We start from the raw sequence: 13,894 nt of genomic DNA, 5'->3' as shown, positions 1-13,894 counted from the left end.
TCCCTCATGAATATAGATGCAAAAACTCTCAGGAAATTATCAGCAAATAGAATTCAGCAATACATAAAAAGCAAACTTCAAAAGGTCACATACTGTATGATTCCATTTCTAAAACATTTTCAAAATGACAAAATTATAGAGATGGAGAACAAATTAGTGGTTGCCAGAGGTTAGGGATGTGGTAATGATGATAGGGGTGTGACTATGATGGGGTGGCATGAAGGAGATCTTTGTGATGATGGAATAGTTCTGTGTCTTGACTGAGGTTCTCATAAATCTACATTTGTAGTAAAATGGCATAAAACTATACCCACATTATACCAGGATGTTTCCTGGGTTTTATATTGCATCATAGTCATGTAAGATGTAACCATTAGTGGAAATCCAGGTACAGGTACATGATACTCTGTAGTATCTTTGCAACTTCCTATTGATCTATATTATTTTTAAATATATAGTTTAAAAACAACTTAGTCCATATCTCAGCTCGCAGATGTGATGTCAAGCTTTGGTCTATCAATGGCCAGATCCCCATGCCACTCCGTTGCTCTTTCAATGTCCTAGGGCATGTCATGTCCCACAAAACATTTGCTCAAGTCTTAATATTTGCAGCTGTTTCTACCAGTTCGTCAGTTAGAACTTTGTATCAAGGTACCAGTGAAGCAATTATTTGGCTCTTTGCTTCTAAACTCAATTTTTTTTCCTGTCCCTCTTTGGTCTCTGCTTCACCATCTGGAAAGCTGAAACAGGAAAGATAAAGGAGAAGAAGGTTGCCTTGGTAGTATCAGGCCTGATGTGCTGGGGATGGCTTTAGTCTCTCTCCGGAGATGTTCACGATCTTCAGTCAGAGTTCACACTCCTGGATTTGGAGTCTCAGTAGTGGGCTTGGAAGATGAAGAAAAGCCAACACTGCTGGCTGGAGAGAAGACACTGGGGAGCCCAGTGTGCCAAAGCTGGAAACTGAAGATGGGGCTGACACTGACAGGAGACTAGACCATCAGGTGCAAAGCAGAGCCCCATTGTTTCTGGAATCAGTCTTCTGATCAGGGCCCTAATTGCTCTATGAATGGAACACCAAAAGTGGCTGGCTCCTACAGGCAATCTCATTTATTCCTAACGACCACCCTGTGAAACAGTTACATGTATGCAGCGTCATACAACTTAACAGTGCTTGTATGGCCATGTTCCCACTTGAGTCTTCCAACCCATGTGCAATAAGTAACCAGAGCAGAGTTAACAACTTAGGTAAGTGACTAAGGGCAGAGCTAATCACATAAGGAAACTGTTCACAAGGTTTTGGGACAGCGTAGACAAAGACTTCTTCCACTTCAACCACAGCATTCACTCTGACCGTGTCTGCATGCTCTTGGACAGAAGAGAAAACTAATTCACAGTGGGTTCAAAAAGGGTGACCTTAGAAATCTTTATTCCACTAAAAGCTGATTCACTCCCAGGGTTACATTTGATCAAGTCACTGGGCCATTCTATTATATGTGTACTTCCACTAAAATAGCTTCTTAGAAGCCAAGCTAATTATACACCAGAATGTATCTCTGATAGCCTAATTCAGTCTTGGGCTTTTTTTTTCTTCCTCTTATACCTCAAAGGTTCTCTCTGTACTGGAAGTCCTGTTGTCAATCACCTTCCAACTTTAAGAGCTGAGCACTGCATTCCCAAGCAGGGGAAGGTGGGTCACATGCATGATCAGCTTTACTGGCTGCTAAAACTGGATGGTGGAGCAGCCGATTGATGCCTAAATACCCCTAGATGGCTTGGTCTTCTTTAACCAGTAGGTTGACTCCTGAAACAATCTCATTACAAGTTAGTGACCAGTGTTAAGGTTCTTCATCTCCCTCACCTCAGTAAAAACTGAAGGCCCAGCTGTGGTGATAATTCCTTCCTTTCTGAGCACAGGAAATGAAAACTGACACCTACGCCAGAACCTGGAGGTCCACACTTCAATATGCGGGCCCACAGAGCGCCTGGATATGGAAACCATTAAGCAGCCTCAGCCAGTCTGAGGCAAAGGCATCTGGAACTTTCAATAATAAAACTGCAAGTCCCAAGAGTAGGCTTAAAAACCAATGTCCTAGGAGTTCTCCAAGAAATATCCAGTATTTTGCTTAGAATTATCATAGTTGCTAATCATCAACTGTTTCACAGTATTTTCAGCGTATCTGCACACATTTGATCTTACAGTTCTGAGCAAATTTCTGGGAAAAATTCTGGGTAAATTCGGCACTATGAGGGCCAGTATTTGTACATGAACCACACTTTTGCGTTTATGAAGTACATCCACATACACTACACTCTGATCCTCTCAACCAATCCTGTGAGGCAGTCAGAATGGGAAGGTAAGAAGAAGACCAATGCACATTGCAGAATGTAGGCATCATTGTCTCAGAGCAAGTTCAGCTCTTTTCATTTCCCTTTACCCCCAAGATACACTATATTGATTTCTCAAGGAGATGTGTCATATTGCTAAGCCAAGAACTATCCATATTGGTCCCAGATTCAAGGGGCTTTGTTTATATATTGTTTTCATTTAATCAGAAAGTCATGAAAATCACTTATAAATACATTTACTTCCAATTATTATTTCTTTTAAATAAATATCACCAAATAACTGAATTCATCAGTAAGACTTTGTAAATGATTAAATTGTGCCCAATAATTTATGCCTCAAAAATACCTAGTTTGTGGTAGTTTTAGATGCAATAGAAACCAGAGGGAGAGCCAGAGGAAAGAGGACTAAATACAAAGCCTGGAGCTGGGTGGGCAGAAATAAATGTAAGAAAAATAGCTCCAGGCAATTGCTTACTGCTCCTGGTGCTTCTAAATCTCGGTGAATTCAAGGGCACAGCACTTCTCTTACACCCAACGTTTACTTTTCAACAGTCTTCAGAATTGTCGTAAAAGTTGGGGTGGAGGATGGGGGAGGCTGGTAAAAAAAAGAAAGTTCTACAATTCCTTTGTTAACTTTTGAGTAGGAGAAAAAAGTCTATTTTAGCCATAATGCTAAAAGCAGAAATTCCAAGTTCATATTTAATTGTACATTCAAGAAATCATCATTCGTAAGAAGTGTGCCAACTATGTATTAGATACTGTCTTACAGTCATTTCAAAGTCTGACTTAAAATATTTCTTTTGGAATAGATAATTCATGATTAAACAGTCAAAATTTTGAATGGATTTTTCATGATTGAAAATGTACTGTGAAAAGTCTTCTGGACATTCAGTTTCTTACACCGGATGACACTAGTAGTCAGTTTCTTTTGTATAGGTATAAAATCTCAGGAAAGATGTAAACAAATACAAAATGTATTCTTATCCATCTTCTTCCTTTTTACCAATGAAAGTCTGCTTTTAACTACTACTCTAACCTTTTCCTCTCAATTTATCTTCAAGGTTTTAAAGTACTTAAAGGGATGCCTCATTCTTTCATGATGGTATACTGTGTCATTGTGTGGAGGTACCATTATCTAACCGGTCCTCTACAGAAGCATTGGCTTAAATCTTTTGCTGTTATAAACAATGCTATGATGAATTACCTCTTACATACATCATTTGGGAATGCATACATCTTTAAGGTAAATTCTCGACATGTAGTTGCTTATAATTTTGATATACATTGACACATTGTCCTCCTCACCAAGTGTGTGTTGATGTGAAACTTTCCATTTTTGCTGGTTCTCTGCACCCAGGAATGCTGTGGTTTGGCATATCTCATTACACACATAAGAATCTTCATGTCCTCAAGAGTAGCCCACAACAAGCTGAGCAGACTGATGGAACAGAAAGAATTAATACAGGATATGGTTTCCATCTTTGGAACAGAGACTGGGATGAACTGCAGGTGATATTTCAACTAGAAATTCTCAATTCTTCTCTGCCTCAATCCAACAGCCTAGTAAGGCTTCAGGAGAGACATATGCACAAGTCATAAACATTGTCTAAAAATTGGTATTACATTTGCTTTGGTTCTGTTTTCTAAGTCAATTCATAACTGGCTGTAGATTCCAGCTCCCTCCCCTAAACAGGTAAATGTGCCCCTCTGTTCTTCTGTTTGTAGAAGAACATCATGGACTCGTTTAACACATATACTCAATTAGCATACAGTCGCTCCAATATCAGAAGCAGTTGTAAAGACTCCATTCATTTGCCAGTCTTTCGAATGCTGCCGAATTTGGGATGATGAACTTCAACATGTGTGTCTTGAGGCCAAAAATCATAAGCAGATTTTCCTGCCTTCTAGTTCATCTGTTTTCTTCTGAAACAAGGATGTTGTGGCAGCAGCTAGCAATAACTGTGCCAGCTTGTTCTTTCAGAGGAACATTGTTCTCTCTACCTTGAAAAGATCAGGAGCTTTGTAACACAGGCGGGTTCACATTCTCAGGTGTAAGAATAGTTTCATGGCAAATTCACCAAAAAGTGTAGATTTCAGGGGTGCCATCATTTGAGTCAGGGGGTCCTTTTCGGCCTCCCTGCAGGGATGCCTTTGTTCCCATTCAGTTGGGACAGCTTGTATATCTTCTCTGTCATTCCTAAGTCATTTTTTCTAAGAAGTCCACTTGTAGAGATGAGGGTATAGATGAGCTTTGAGAAGTTTGCACCTTCTCATGTACTATAGACATATTCCTGAAGCATTTTAAGAATGTGAGCAAAAGCTCTTGTCTCCCCAGTGGTTCCAAGGCTGGGGTTAAACAGCTTAACTGATGCCCTACTGTACTGATTCATCAAGTTGAGTCTGTCAAGCAGTCATTACTCAATTGCTAAACAATGGAGCTAGGCATATAATTTTTAATTAACTTGATTTTAGACTGACTGGGCAGATCACTTTCACTTGGGACAGTATCAGAGGTAGTAACAAATCTAACCCTCCGGTGACAGTATAGTTTTGTTTGTTTAATCATTTAATTTTAATTTTTTTTAAACGTAGTTTCTCAATCCCTTTCCTCAGAAACCTGGCTTCCCTGTCTAGAAGCAAATAGTGAATTCTTCCAGAAAAATTCTATGTATATACAGGAAAGCATACTCTTAATCTAAGTCATATGCAGCAGTGTTTTAATATTCTTTTATCAACTTCCCCAAATTTCTGTCATGAGTACACTGCTTTGGAGCAAACAGGCCAGAGTCAATAAGAATACAGCGTGCCCTTCAAAAGCTACATGTTAAATCAATCCCTTTGACTAAGAGACAGTCCTGGGGTTTTGGCAGTGCTGTATTATCAGGAATACATTTACAAAACATGTTCTAGGTGGATGTCACCTGGGGAGATGTAAAACATTTTGTTATAAAACTCTTAATTTTACACAAAAGTGGAAAGAATAATGTGAAATGCTATGTGCCAGTCATCTGGTTTCATCAGTTATTAATCTGTATCCGATCTTCCTTCTTCTTCTATTTCTTATTGGATTATCTTAAAGCAGATCCCACATGATAATTCAGCCTGGGGGAGACTTTCACAAAAATGAGTAAGAATACTCATTTCAGAGGGTAGTTTACTAATATTTTCCTCCAAGCTGGAACCTTACTTGTGGCCAGTCCTACAACCACTATCTTCCCTTCTCAATATGGTCACCATCATAACCTTATGCTGTTCAGTGGCTTTCACTGTTGAAATATGTTTTTTCCTTAAATGGATAGAAAACAGCCAGCAGGAGCCTGCAACACGGTTAGAAGTGATGAATGTGTTGTTACAGAGGACCAGGAACGAATTCTCACAAAAGGTTCATCGATGTCCTTTTCCCCATACAGGCTTTTGGAAAGGGTCCCTTCTTCTCCATTTCCTTAACATAAACCGGCTGGCTACATCAGGCCTCTTACTTAATCAGTCAGTCTTCCTCCCTTTTCCAATTAATAGAAACATCTAGGAGATCTTTCATATTTCAGACTTTTAAAATGGGCTGCTAAAACAGAGGCTGGGTCATGAGAATCCCTGGGAATCTTTCTACTGGGGGATATTAGGTGTGAGAGAGGTAGGGAATAGTGAATAGAGACAAAATAGAGATTAGAGATTTAAACACAAGATAGAGATTAGAGATTTAAACACACGCGCGCGCGCACACACACACACACACACACACACACACACACACACACACACACATGCTTGAGCTGCTTAGACCCTTATAAACAGATTACAGACAGGTTAGGAAAAGGCGATGCTCTTAAATCTATTGTTGGAGTACAAATACATGTTTGGTTAAATGTCAACATGGGCAGAATGGATCGGAGCGGCCTTCCAGCCAGAACAATGTTACTAGAAACCAAAACGCACTTACGCAATGCTTTGACATGTGGAGATTTAAACAAAAGAGGTTTGTGCTGGCTTAGTGTGATTTTACGAATAAGGTACTTATCTGGTTGAGTCACTCCCTCTTATTACTTTTGGAAAGATATACTCCAGGATAGAGATTGGTTCTACTTGGGACCCAAAGTTTTCAGGAGACATATTAAGTTAGAGTTAACTAAGTCTTAGAGATCCACCTAAAGCACAAGATGTCATGTTAGGGAAAAGCAAGAGAGTATCCTAGACTCCAGGGCATAACTACAGGAAAGGAGTTACTTACCAGAAAACAAAGGCCTTGAAGGCACTGGCTTGCATGGAAGAAAGTATTTTTCTAAAGGGAAATCTTGAACCCGGAAATGGCCTGGGACCTAGAAACAGGAACCAGCCGAGGGACCTGGGCCCAGGAAGGTGAATGTCCAGGTGGAAGTAAATAGGAGTGCCTGATTCATGCAGGGTTGGAGAAGGGGATGCTTTCCTTTCCTTATAAACAGTGTATTCACTGATAACTCTAGACTGGTGGAAAAATAAAGATAACTTTGTAGCTCTTAAATCCATGGAGATTTCTTACAGATATAGAAAGGGTACCATTGAATCAAGCCCTTGCTAATCTGCTACTCCTTGAAGAATACCAGATTCTTCATCAGCACTCATTGGAGCCATAAGAAACAACTTCACCTAAGAAGGGAAGTGATGAACAGGTAGGTTAAAACAGAAATTAGAGCCTAGGCTGGGTTCATTGGCTCATGCCTGTAATCCCAGCACTTTGGGAGGCCGAGGCAGGTGGATTACCTGAAGTCAGGAGTTTGAGACCAGCCTGACCAACATGGTGAAACCCTGTCTCTACTGAAAATACAAAAATTAGCCAGATGTGGTTACAGATGCCTGTAATCCCAGCTACTCAGGAGGCTGAGGCAGGAGAATCGCTTGAACTAGAGAGGTGGAGGTTGCAGTGAGCCGAGATTGCACTACTGAACTCCAGCCTGGGTGACAGACCAAGACTCCATCTCAAAAAAAAAAAAAAAAAAGAAAATACAGAAATTAAAGCCTGCTTCTGATTCAGACAGCCATGAGCTCTCTGAATTCAGGTCTATTAACTGGTAGTACCAAACACTACCTAACCCTGGACTCAAATGAGAAGGTCAGACAAATACTTATTCTTGAAGAGATACTAATTATGGCACTGAATTATGATCATGTTGGCATAGCACAAACTATGCTAGCCAAAGGTATTCCATGACCTTGGCTTCAATATTACATGAGCCAATTCTTCACGCTTGCAGCGTTTAGGAATTAAGTGTGGGTGTTTGTATACATTACCTGTTCTTCATAGTGTCTTAAGTGGCGTGTTCTTTTTCATTTTGAATTTTCATAGCAGGGAATTCCCCAGCCTCACAGCAGGTATCAGCAACACAGCATCATTCCAGTACACCTTGAGATTGTACTTCACTTTTTGTAGAAGAAAATGCCTCCTTCAACCGTCTCACAACCGCTTCCATTCTCAGGCAGTTTGATATTTTTAGAATGTGGTTTTGTCTGAGGCTCCAGGATTACTGGTTGATGCCTATCATGTTCATCTTTGAAATAGTAATAGACAGAGTTCCTCTAACCTCGTCTTACTAGTATCAAGGTTTCTGACATCTTCAGTTACTAGAGATCAGCTTCATAAAGCTGTCCTCTGTTGGCAAATACTTTAAACTCCTGCAAATCTTTACCCAGAATAACCCTTAACTGCTTCACAGTCATATGTGTGAAGGCAGGTGACACTGGACATCAAACCCTTCAGGTTCAAGGGAGGAGGGATAATGAGAATTCCTTTTACATATGTTTGCTACCTGAGCTGAAGCAGTTGCTGTAGCAAACTTAATCTTTTTAGTGGAAAAGATACACTCTGCATCAGCCTCATGAATACATAATGAACCCTCATCAACCTCACTAATGAGACAGGGGAAAGTGACCAACGCTGCCATATTCAGTTAACCAGGCAGATAATGTTGTTCCAAATCAGTTTTATCACCAAGACATAGAGGTGATGACAGACACTAGGTCGCTTCTCTTCTCTTTAATCATTGTAGGCAGAACCCATTTACGTTGTAAAAACACATAAATGCAGAACTTTCATGAAATCAACATGGTTTTTTAGTTGAATGCACTGACATTTTCTGAAGGTTGGCTTCTTGGGAAAGTTTTCCTGATAAAGCTACATCTGTTTCTCTAATGACTAATTCTGAGGTCACTCCAGTGGCCTTTGGTATCTGATATGGATTTCAGAGACAATAATTGATTTTGGGGACTTAGCAATAAGCTTTGGTGTTCCCCCATCAGGCTTCACCATAATCATACATACCCCAGGGGTTCAAACAAGATGTATTTTACCAACTGGCACAGACAGTGTGACTTTGAGAATTTTCAATTTCTAGTCACTCAACCAGAGTTAAATGAATTAAACTCTGTTATGAAGCTTATGTTGGAAACAATAAAATATTTCAGTATGGCAGTACACCTTTCTCTTTGCTGCCTTGTCAATTGGTTTTAAAAACGTTTAAAGCCTTTGAAGAACTACTTTATAGATCAATCTCAGTTTCCTACAGTAGTACTGAATTTTTAAGTCAAGTTCTCTAAATTTTGATTATTTTAAAAATAAGGTGGGAAATTTTAATCAGAGTATTCAGTAAAGTGCCAAAGTCCTTCAGCTTTTAGCAAAACAACAATAGTAACAACGATTCAAAATAAAGCAAACAAGAAAACATTAAAATGTATCCCTACAAAAGCAAGAAAAGAACAAAACTTATCAGAATGGCTATGATAAAAAACAGTGCCAACAGCAGATGCTGGTAAGGATGAGGAGAAATGGAATCATTCATACATTGCTGGTAGGAATGAGAACTCAAATGGTGTACAAAATTTAATTTTTTAAACTTTTTATGTTGAAATAATTATAGATTCACAGGAAGCTGCAAAAAACTGTGTTGTGAACCCTTTCACCCATCTTCCCTCAATGGTAACATCTTATCTAACAATAGTACAGTATGAAACCCAGGAAATTTACATCAGTACAAGCCACAGAGCTTATGTGGATTTCTCCAGCTTTACATGAGCCCATTTGTGTGTGTGTACAGCTCATGCAATTTTACCACATGTGTAGCTTCGTGTAGCTTCATGTAGCCACCACCACAATCAAGATACAGAACTATTGCAGCACCATGAAGCTCCCTTGTGTTACTCCTTTATAGACACACCTGCTCCATTCCCAACCTCTGGCAACACTATAATTTTGTTATTTCAAGAATATTCTAGAATGTTGTGTAACCATTATACAGTGTATAACCTTTTGAAATAGGCTTTTTTCCCTCAATATAATTTCCTTGAGATTGAATCACACTCTGTGTATATCAATAGTTTGTTCCTTCTTATTGAGCAGTAGCCCTGAATGTACTACAGTGTGTTTAACTTTTTATCCCTTGAAGGGCAACTGGGTTACTTCTAGTGTTTGGCAAATACGAATAAAACTGCTATGAATATTCGTGAACAGATTTTTGTGTGAACATCATTTTCATTCCTCTGGGATAAATTCCCAAGAGTTTGGGATTGCTCAGCCGTATGGTACCAACATGTTTAGATTTAAAAGAAATTGCCAAACTAATTTCCAAAGTGGTTGCACTATTTTACATTCCCACCAGCAATATATAAATATATAGCTTCTCTTCATTCTTGCCAGCATTTGGTGTTGTCATTATTTTTTATTTTAGCCATTCTCATGGGTGTATAGTGATATCTCCTTGTGGTTTTAATATACAGAGATGTAATGGCTAATGATGTTGACTATCTTTTCATGTGCTTATTTACCATCTGTATATCCTCTTCAGTGAAATGTCTGTTCATGGAAGCAGCCCATTTTCTAATTGGGCTTTTTGTCTTATACTGTTGAATGCTGAGTTATTTATAGATTCTAGATACAAAAACTTTGTTGGATGTGTGGTCTGCAAACAATTTCTTCCAGTCTGTAGCTGGTGTTTTCATGACTTTAAGAGGGTCTTTGGAAGAGCAAAAGTTTTTAATTTTATTGAGCTCCAATTTGTCAGTTTTTCCTTTTTATGGATTATGCTTTAGATCAGGTGTCCCCAGTCCCAGGGCCATGGTCCTGTACTGGTAGGAACCCGGTCACATAGCAGGAGGTAAGCATTAGGGCCTAGGCTCTGCCTCCTGTCAGATTAGCAGGGGCCTTAGATTGTCATAGGAGTGAAAATCCTATTGTAAACCACACACGCGAGGGATGTAGGTTGCACGCTCCTTGTGATAATCTAATGCCCGCCATCTTCCCGCCCTGTGTCTGGGGAATGATTGTCTTCCACAAAACCGGTCCCTGGTGCCAAAAAAGTTTGAGGACTGCTGCTTTAGGTGTCAGATATGTAACTCTTCACCTACCCATAGGTCCTATTTTTTATTTATTTTTTCTAAAAGTATTCTGGTTTTATGTTTTACATGTAAGCCCATGATATATATGGAGTCAATTTTTGTATAAGGTGTGAAGTTTAGGTTGAAGTATTTATTTATTTATTTATTTTTGCCTATGGATGTCAGTTGTTCTAACATCACTTGCTGAAAAGACCGTCTTTCCTCCATTGAACTGCTTTCGCACCTTTGTCAAAAATCAGTTGGGCATATTTGTGTGAGTCTCTTTCTGGGTTCCCTATTCTATTTCACTGGTCTGTGTCTAGCTCTCTGCCGATACTGCACTGTCTTCACTACTGTGGCTAAAGAGTCAGCCTTAACATCATGTACAGGATTCCTCTCACTCTGCTCTTTTCAAATTGTTTTAGGTATTCTAGGTCCTTCAACTTTCCACATAAATTTAAAAATAAGCATGTGGATGGCAGAAAAACCTTCCTGTGAATTTGATGGAAATTGCCTTAACCTATCGGTCAATTTGGAGATAATTGACATTTTTACTATGTTAAGTCCTCCAGTCCAGCCACACGGCATGCCTTTCCGTTTACTTAGGGCTACTTTGACTTCTGTCTTCAGCATTTTGCAATTTTCAACGTACAGAATGTTTTGTTAGATTGATACCTAAATATTTCTTTTAGTTTGGAGCAATTATGAATAGTATTGTGTTTTTAGTCTCAATGTCCACATGCTTGTTTGTAAATAAACAGGTGATTGATTTCTGTGTGTTCACCTTGTACCTTGGTGAACTCCTTTATCCTAGGAAATTTTTATTTTATTTTATTTTTTTAAGATTTCTTGGATTGTCTATGTAAACAACCACGTCATCTACAAATAGGGATGGTTTTATTGATTCCATTCTAGTGTACATGTCTTTTATTTCTTTGTCAAGATTTAATTTTTAAGTTCTATAAGTGTGCTTGGGAATGTGTTGACTTGTTTAAAGAATCATTTGATGAAACTCCTATCTTTAACTGGACATATTTGTATTCTATGTTTTATAGGTTTGAAATTGAGGAAGTGTACAGTTTTGAAGTGTTTACATTTAATGAAGCATTAAAAGGCATTAGACAATTTATTTAACCAATTTTGTCTCAGAAAAATATTTGTTGAAGAAAAGTATTCAAAAGAGATAAAATAAAGTACACTGGAAAATGGCTCAGTATTTATGTATTTTAATTTCAAAAATAAAATTTAGAATATCATACATTTAGCAGATGTGTTCTGGCCTTACTATTATGATCACCAGATTCCAAGTTTATTAATCATAATATGCAACTCTGGATTGCATAACATATTGAAATAAATGAATTATTCAGAAAAATACTCATGACAGGTAATGGTTCGACTGATTAACAGATGTGAATATATACCAAAGATAATTACTCTCCTTGCTATTTTTAAATGTTTAAATGTCAATATAAAGCTTTCATTCTGCTTTAACATAGATTTTATTTTTTAGAAAATATCTCATTTTTAAAAGCTTAAAGAAGCCCCTCTTTTAGGTACACCAATACAATAAAAATCAATGTTAGTTAATATATTTCAACAAGTTATAGAATTTTAACTGTTTAAACATCTCCTTTTACTCTCAAATAGTGCCCTGGCTTGGACATGAAATTTCATGACCCCCCTGGTATAACTTAACGTTGAAATCACAGGTATGTTTAGCATTGTGACATTCTGAAATGGAACTGTTGATAGAGGTACCAGAATAAGGAAGTATCTGGTTAGAGACCCCTAGAACACTAAGAGGGTGCAGATCCAGAATCACCATAATTAGGAGAAATTAGGGACACCCACATGAGGGAGAAGGCCTGGGATAGTGCTCTTTGGGAACTAAAGAAACCTCTGGACCTACATCAGAGAGAGGTATCCTATGGCAGTCCTGGGATTCTGCTTCTTGTAGAAGAGCACACGTGTAGAGAATTGAAATACAAGATTGTAAATCCAGGGCAACTAAGAAACATGTTTATTGAATTGGGTGAAGATGCTGGGAGTTATAAAATTTGCTTGTGGGCTTTTCTCTTTAGTCACAGCAGTGGCCAGCGCTAACTGGGCATGCACAGTGTCCCCAGTGTGACACCAGTGATGCTGCACCCGTTCCCAGGACGCCCCACAATTATCAGACCGTGCGTGCAAAGACATGGGCCACAACGTCTACCAGGAGTGTCCTTGAAGGAGTTTAGAGGAGAATTATTTGTTTCTGTGTTCAGCCAATTCAAAAGAAGGGAAGAGCTCACTAGTGCTGAAGGCACTAACTTAGAAGAAAGCAGAGACAGGGGAAGGGTGAAAAAATATCTATTCTGCTACAATTCTAGTTGGTAGATTTGAGAGGTGTGTTAGTTTTCTAAGGCTACGGTAACGAAGTATCATAAACTGGGTGGCTTAAAACAGCATAAATTTACTTTTTCACAGTTCTGGAGGCCAAAAGTCCAAAATCAAAGAGTTGGCAATGATATGCTGTCTCTGAAGCCTCTAGGGGAGGAAGGGTCTTTCCTTGCCTCTTCCAGCTTTTGGTAGCCCCAGGTATTCCTTGGTTTGTGGCCAATCTCTGCCTCCATCTTCACATGGCTGTCTTTCCTCTGTCTCTCTCTCTCTCTTCCTTTCATAAGGACACCAGTCATATTGGATTAAAGGCCTGACCTACTCCAGTATGATCTCATCTTAACATTCATCTTAACAATATCTGCAGACTCTATTTTCAAATAAAGTCACATTCACAAGTACCAGGGATTAGGTTCCACACATCTTTTTGGAGATACAATCCAGCCTGTAACAGGAGGTTTAACAATTCCTATCAAGAATCTTGAAGAGGCCGGGCACAGTGGCTCACACTTGTAATCCCAGCACTTTGGGAGGCCGAAGTGGGTGGATCACCTGAGGTTGGGAGTTCGAGACCAGTCTGGCCAACATGGTGAAACCCTGTCTCTACTGAAAATACAAAAATTAGCTGGGTATTGTGGTGCCTGCCTGTAATCCCAGCTACTCAGGTGGCTGAGGCAGGAGAATCGCTTGAATCTGGGAGGTGGAGGTTGCAGTGAGCTGAGATCATGCCACTGCACTCTGGCCTGGGTGTGACAGAGTGAGACTCTGTCTCCAAAAAATAAATAAATAAATAAATAAATAAATAAATAAATAAATAAATAAATAAAATCTT

This window comes from Rhinopithecus bieti, unplaced genomic scaffold, assembly GCF_001698545.2.
Source record: "Rhinopithecus bieti isolate Rb0 unplaced genomic scaffold, ASM169854v2 scaffold_4553, whole genome shotgun sequence".
In the NCBI taxonomy this organism is placed as follows: domain Eukaryota; kingdom Metazoa; phylum Chordata; class Mammalia; order Primates; family Cercopithecidae; genus Rhinopithecus; species Rhinopithecus bieti.
The sequence above is the reverse complement of the archived record's forward strand: the minus strand, read 5'-3'. Positions refer to the sequence as shown.